The 6531-nt window shown below is 41.2% G+C and overlaps 1 long non-coding RNA gene across 1 annotated transcript; it reads right to left on the minus strand.

Moving 5' to 3' along the window:
* Positions 1–1839: 1839 nt before the first annotated feature.
* On the minus strand, positions 1840–3192 carry LOC117807615. The gene is made up of 3 exons (XR_004630016.1): positions 2755–3192; positions 2481–2560; positions 1840–2047 (listed from the first exon to the last, which is right to left on the minus strand). It is a non-coding gene; the product is annotated as an uncharacterized LOC117807615 (long non-coding RNA).
* Positions 3193–6531: the final 3339 nt, after the last annotated feature.

Raw genomic sequence — 6531 nt, forward strand, 5'->3', positions numbered from 1 at the left:
GGATTGTGGGAGGAAGCCGGAGTACCCGGAGAGAACCCACGCATGCACGGGGAGAACATGCAAACTCCACACAGAAAGGCACCCGCCCGGCCGGGGATTAGAACCAGGAACCTTCTAGCTGTGAGGCAACAGCGCCTCACAGCACCGTGACGGAGAGGCGCCTGCAGCAGGACCTTTCTGAAGGATTGGTCACAGATTTAGTGTTTCTTGTTGTTTTATTTATCAGTATGTCGACGTGTGTCTTGGTACACAGCTACGAACATGTAGCTATGTGGCTATGCTAACTAGCGCTAGCACTTATCCATGATAAGTAAAAATCATCCACTAGATCTTCAAATCTGCAGACGTGGGGAGTAAAACCGACCTTTGTGTTTATTAAGACAGCCTACAACTAGCATGCCTCCCTCCTAAGCTCCTTGTTAGCACACATGTGTGCAGGGAATGAAAAACGGAGGAGGGGTTGAGTTGTATTTTATACAGTCTATGGGCTGAACAAGCTCCGAGCTCTGACTCCGTGACAGACCGGATATTGTTGTTACGTAACAAAAACACGGAAGTCTGAAACGGCTCATTTCACACACATTTACAGAAAGGTGGAGAAATCAGAACAGGGGCAGAATGGATTCTTTTCACTCTCAGGGGGTTTGTAGACAGGGACACATATTTCAGGTAAAGAACCATTAAAAAGTCCATTTTGCATGATATGTCACCTTTAAAGTCAAAGTGTAGTTGTTCTTGCTGTTCTGAAAAAATAACCTTCTTTTGAGTTCAGATATTTTTTGGCAGCTGACTTTAATATAAATAACATAATTTACAAAAGAAACATAGTGGATGTATCAAAAGAAATCCAACATTTTAAATTATTTGTTTAAAAAAAAACATGAAACTGCATGTTTTTACATTCAAACAGTGTTTACCAGTCCCTCCAGGAAGTTAAGATTTCGCGATCGCAACTATCATCGCAAATTCAACCAATCAGCGCGATTTTTTCGCGGCCTTCCAATTTTATACAATCACTGCAACTTTCCTGCATATTTGACCAATTACCTCAATCTCAGCCCCTGTACTGTACGTCATCGGTTTCATCATCAATTTCACTTCCTTGGAACATAAACGTAAGTCCTCACTTGTTCGGCACTTTTCAACAACAAAACACACACAGAGAACGGGTGAAGAGGGGGGACAGCAGGCAGGACAAGTGACCATGACAACGTTGTTATTTATAGATTGAGGGGCTCAGTGTTAGCTTGGTCTCTACCTGCAGCAGGTGTGCTTTATGAACCAGCTCTCCTCACCTCCATGCATCTGTCTCATCTTCATTGATGATTTTTACCCCCGGTGTGCGTTAGTGACAAAGACACAACCGGGGGACGTCTGTTTACTATTTGACGTTTGACGTTGTTGCTGCCATTACCGTAAAAAGCTCTGCGTCTACAGCTTGATTTAATCCAGTTTGGTGAAACATCAGACACATTGAGTAAGTTTGGATCAACTCATAGTCATCAAAGATGCAGATTCGTTTCAGAGTGCCATGAACTGACTGACTGTCTGTGCCTCTGTCGATGCGAGGTGCATTCAGGGACCGTCGTAAATGTGCAATACGGTCCTTTCATGGCATTTCTCTGTGAATCAAGAGAATCAAAATACAGTCAGTGGCCACATCAAGAATGTTTTCTAAAAACAACTGTAATTTAGCGTATTTACTTCCCCCTGAGATGTTATTGGGGGGAAAAAATAAAAAATAAAAAATCGCAACTTTCACCGCAATTTTTAAAAAAAGAAATCACAATCACAAAAAAATCCTGCGAAATCCTGGAGGGACTGGTTTACACACTAAAATCAGAAAGAGGCGTCTGGTCCAGACTTAAAATTTGGCAGTTTCTGGAAGTGAATGAGTGATGTTTGATTTATCTCTGAGAGGGAACAAGAAAAAGCATTCACATTATCCATTAGGGGGCGCTGTGGTTGACGGATCAAGTGTCCCACTGCTCACAAGGCGTATAGAGCAGTCTGACGGCAGCCCTCGACTCACCAGTTCACCTTTAATCTGGAGATGAAGAAGATAAATGAAGTCACACACAAAGCTACTTTCACAATGCACGTCTGTGCACGTCAAACACAAATGGTTTTACTAATGCAAGTCATTCAAATTTAATCTCTCACGACTCCCTCACAGGACTGGTTTCTGTGATTAAGTGAAAAGCGAAACACCCTTATCAGCTCTGGAATGAACTTGTTGGAATCTGACAGCTTTCCAACGAAGCAAAAAGCAAAAAAAAAAAACCCTTTTAACATTTATTTGCAGAAGCTTCCTCATGACAATCATTTTTCTCCCAGCTTCACTGCTATGTAAAACAGAGTTGTAACCCTGACAAGACTTTAGCTAAGATTTGGCTTCTGTTTCTCTCTCTCATCAGGCTACTTGCATGGGCTATGCATCAAGTCAACCAGGCTTACTTAATGCATTAGAAGAGACTGACCTGGGGTAATAGTGTATTCCTGATGTAGTCTTCATCCAGTGGAGACAAGGAGGAAAGTTTCATTCTCACAACTGCGACAGCTGAAAGCAAAGTAACCCAACATTATAAAGCAGCATTGAGATAAAGTAACACAGCACAGAGTCTAATGAAAGAGTTCTCTCATTTACTGTCACTTTAAAAGTATTGATTGTTAACTTCCTGTCTGTTTGACCCCTCTGTTGTATTTGATAACCAACTTAAGCTAACTCACTTACTAATCATCCATCACACTTACTGTGATTTGAGTCTGTAACTGCTGCTGTTGATTTTGTTGTTTTATCAGTTGTAGACCCTGGTGGGGTTCTTGCTGTTGTGCTTGATGAAGAAGGAACAGATGTACTTTGTGTTGGACTTGTAGTGTTGGAAACAGTTGTGCAATCAGTGGTGGAAGTAAGTGAAGTTGTGTTATGTATTGTTGTGAATTCAGTGTTTGATGTAGCTGGTTTGGTTGTGGCTGGTGTGGTGGGTGTTGAAAGAACAGCTGTTGTGCTTGCAGTGGTGGAAGTAGTCCTTGAAGTAGTACTTTGCATGGTTGTTGTTGGTGCATCAGTGGTAGAAGCTGATGCTGTTGCATTTTGTATTGCGGAATGAGTGTTGGTGGTCGTTGGTGTTGGCATAGTGCTGATTGTAGTTGGTGTTGTAGTTGGCATAGTACTAGTTGATGTTGGTGTTGTAGTTGGTGTTGTAGTTTGCATAGTGCTAGTTGACGTTGGTGTTGAAGTTGGCATAGTGCTAGTTGACGTTGGTGTTGAAGTTGGCATAGTGCTAGTTGACGTTGGTGTTGGCATAGTGCTAGTTGTAGTTGGTGTTGAAGTCGGCATAGTGCTAGTTGACGTTGGTGTTGACGTTGGTGTTGAAGTTGTTGTTGTAGTTGGCATAGTGCTAGTTGACGTTGGTGTTGAAGTTGGCATAGTGCTAGTTGACGTTGGTGTTGGCATAGTGCTAGTTGTAGTTGGTGTTGTAGTTGGCATAGTGCTAGTTGACGTTGGTGTTGAAGTTGGTGTTGTAGTTGGCATAGTGCTAGTTGATGTTGGTGTTGTAGTTGGCATAGTGCTAGTTGACGTTGGTGTTGAAGTTGGCATAGTGCTAGTTGACGTTGGTGTTGAAGTTGGCATAGTGCTAGTTGACGGTGTTGAAGTTGGCATAGTGCTAGTTGACGTTGGTGTTGAAGTTGGCATAGTGCTAGTTGACGTTGGTGTTGAAGTTGGCATAGTGCTAGTTGACGTTGGTGTTGAAGTTGGCATAGTACTAGTTGACGGTGTTGAAGTCGGCATAGTGCTAGTTGATGTTGGTGTTGAAGTGGGTGTTGATGTTGGCATAGTACTAGTTGTAGTTGGCATAGTACTAGTTGTAGTTGGCATAGTACTAGTTGTAGTTGGCATAGTACTAGTTGATGTTGGCATAGTACTAGTTGTAGTTGGCATAGTACTAGTTGATGTTGGCATAGTACTAGTTGATGTTGGCATAGTACTAGTTGTAGTTGGCATAGTACTAGTTGTAATTGGCATAGTGCTATTTGTAGTTGGCATAGTACTATTTGTAGTTGGCATAGTACTAGTTGTAGTTGGCATAGTACTATTTGTAGTTGGCATAGTACTAGTTGATGTTGGCATAGTTGTAGTTGGCATAGTACTAGTTGTAGTTGGCATAGTACTAGTTGATGTTGGCATAGTACTAGTTGTAGTTGGCAAAGTACTAGTTGTAATTGGCATAGTACTATTTGTAGTTGGCATAGTACTAGTTGTAATTGGCATAGTACTATTTGTAGTTGGCATAGTACTAGTTGTAGTTGGCATAGTACTAGTTGATGTTGGTGTTGTAGTTGGCATAGTGCTAGTTGATGTTGGCATAGTACTAGTTGTAGTTGGCATAGTACTATTTGTAGTTGGCATATTACTAGTTGTAGTTGGCATAGTACTATTTGTAGTTGGCATAGTACTAGTTGATGTTGGCATAGTTGTAGTTGGCATAGTACTAGTTGACTGTGTTGTAGTTGGCATAGTACTTGTTGTAGTTGGCATAGTTGTAGTTGGCATAGTACTTGTTGTAGTTGGCATAGTTGTAGTTGGCATAGTTGTAGTTGGCATAGTACTTGTTGTAGTTGGCATAGTTGTAGTTGGCATAGTACTAGTTGTAGTTGGCATAGTTGTAGTTGGCATAGTACTAGTTGACGGTGTTGTAGTTGGCATAGTACTAGTTGATGTTGGCATAGTTGTAGTTGGTATAGTACTAGTTGACTGTGTTGTAGTTGGCATAGTACTTGTTGTAGTTGGCATAGTTGTAGTTGGCATAGTACTAGTTGACGGTGTTGTAGTTGGCATAGTACTAGTTGTAGTTGGCATAGTACTACTTGCAGTTGGCGTAGTACTAGTTGCAGTTGGCATAGTACTAGTTGCAGTTGGCATAGTACTAGTTGTAGTTGGCATAGTACTAGTTGTAGTTTGCATAGTACTAGTTGCAGTTGGCGTAGTACTAGTTGCAGTTGGCATAGTACTAGTTGCAGTTGGCATAGTACTAGTTGTAGTTGGCATAGTACTAGTTGTAGTTGGCATAGTACTAGTTGTAGTTGGCATAGTACTAGTTGCAGTTGGCGTAGTACTAGTTGCAGTTGGCATAGTACTAGTTGTAGTTGGCATAGTACTAGTTGTAGTTGGCGTAGTACTAGTTGCAGTTGGCATAGTACTAGTTGCAGTTGGCATAGTACTAGTTGTAGTTGGCATAGTACTAGTTGTAGTTGGCATAGTACTAGTTGCAGTTGGCGTAGTACTAGTTGCAGTTGGCATAGTACTAGTTGCAGTTGGCATAGTTGCAGTTGGCATAGTACTAGTTGTAGTTGGTATAGTACTAGTTGTTGTTGGTATAGTACTAGTTGAAGTTGGCATAGTACTAGTTGCAGTTGGCATAGTACTAGTTGTAGTTGGCATAGTACTAGTTGTAGTTGGTATAGTACTAGTTGAAGTTGGTATAGTACTAGTTGAAGTTGGCATAGTACTAGTTGTAGTTGGCATAGTACTGGTTGTAGTTGGCATAGTACTAGTTGAAGTTGGCATAGTACTAGTTGTAGTTGGCATAGTACTAGTTGTAGTTGGTATAGTACTAGTTGAAGTTGGCATAGTACTAGTTGTAGTTGGTGTGGCAGCTGTTGAAGGTATAGTAGTTGTTGGGGTTGCAGTTTGTGTAAATGTTGTAGCATCTGTTGACGTTGTTGGCTGAATGTCTGAATAGACAGTTGGTGTGTGTGTAAACAGAAGGGGGAAAAAAGACGCATTATAAATGGAGAAAATCTGGAATGGAATTTTAAACACAGAAGAACAATGAAAGTTATTACTCACAGTTTCCAACGCTTACAATGACACATCGAAGCTCGGAGTGATACTTGACTGAACTGTGGAAATATATCAATGTTGTGATTTATTACAAATCATGACAAAGGTGATAGTTTCAAACTTCATGAGAGAAAATTGTTGTGGCTTTAGAGCAGCCACATCCATTTCAAGGGAATTTTGAGGTCCAATACAATGTTATTTTAATCTAAAAGTAGTATGGGAGGTCGAGCCTTCAGTTATCAGGCCCATCTCCTTTGGAATCGTCTACCAGTCAGAGTCCGGGAGGCAGACACCCTCTCTACTTTTAAGAGTAGGCTTCAAACTTTCCTTTTTGATAAAGCTTATAGTTAGAGCTGGATCAGGCTTGGACCAGGTCTTAGTTATGCTGCTATAGGCTTAGACTGCCGGTCGTACTATCACACTGGGATCCCCTCCATTAAAGTTACTAACCATAGACCTTTCTGGAGTCCCTGAGCTCCCTTGTCTCGTAGGTTCCTCTGGATCTCTGCTGCTGTGGACGTGCCAGACTCCAGCTGCTACAACTACTACTTTCTGTCTCCCCACTATCATCTCTCTCTCTCTCTTTTAAGGAAGAAAGGGATAAAGAAAGAAAGAAAGAAAGAAAGAAAGAAAGAAAGAAAGAAAGAAAGAAAGAAAGAAAGAAAGAAAGAAAGGAAAAAAGGAAG

This window comes from Notolabrus celidotus, chromosome 23, assembly GCF_009762535.1.
Source record: "Notolabrus celidotus isolate fNotCel1 chromosome 23, fNotCel1.pri, whole genome shotgun sequence".
Lineage (NCBI taxonomy): Eukaryota > Metazoa > Chordata > Actinopteri > Labriformes > Labridae > Notolabrus > Notolabrus celidotus.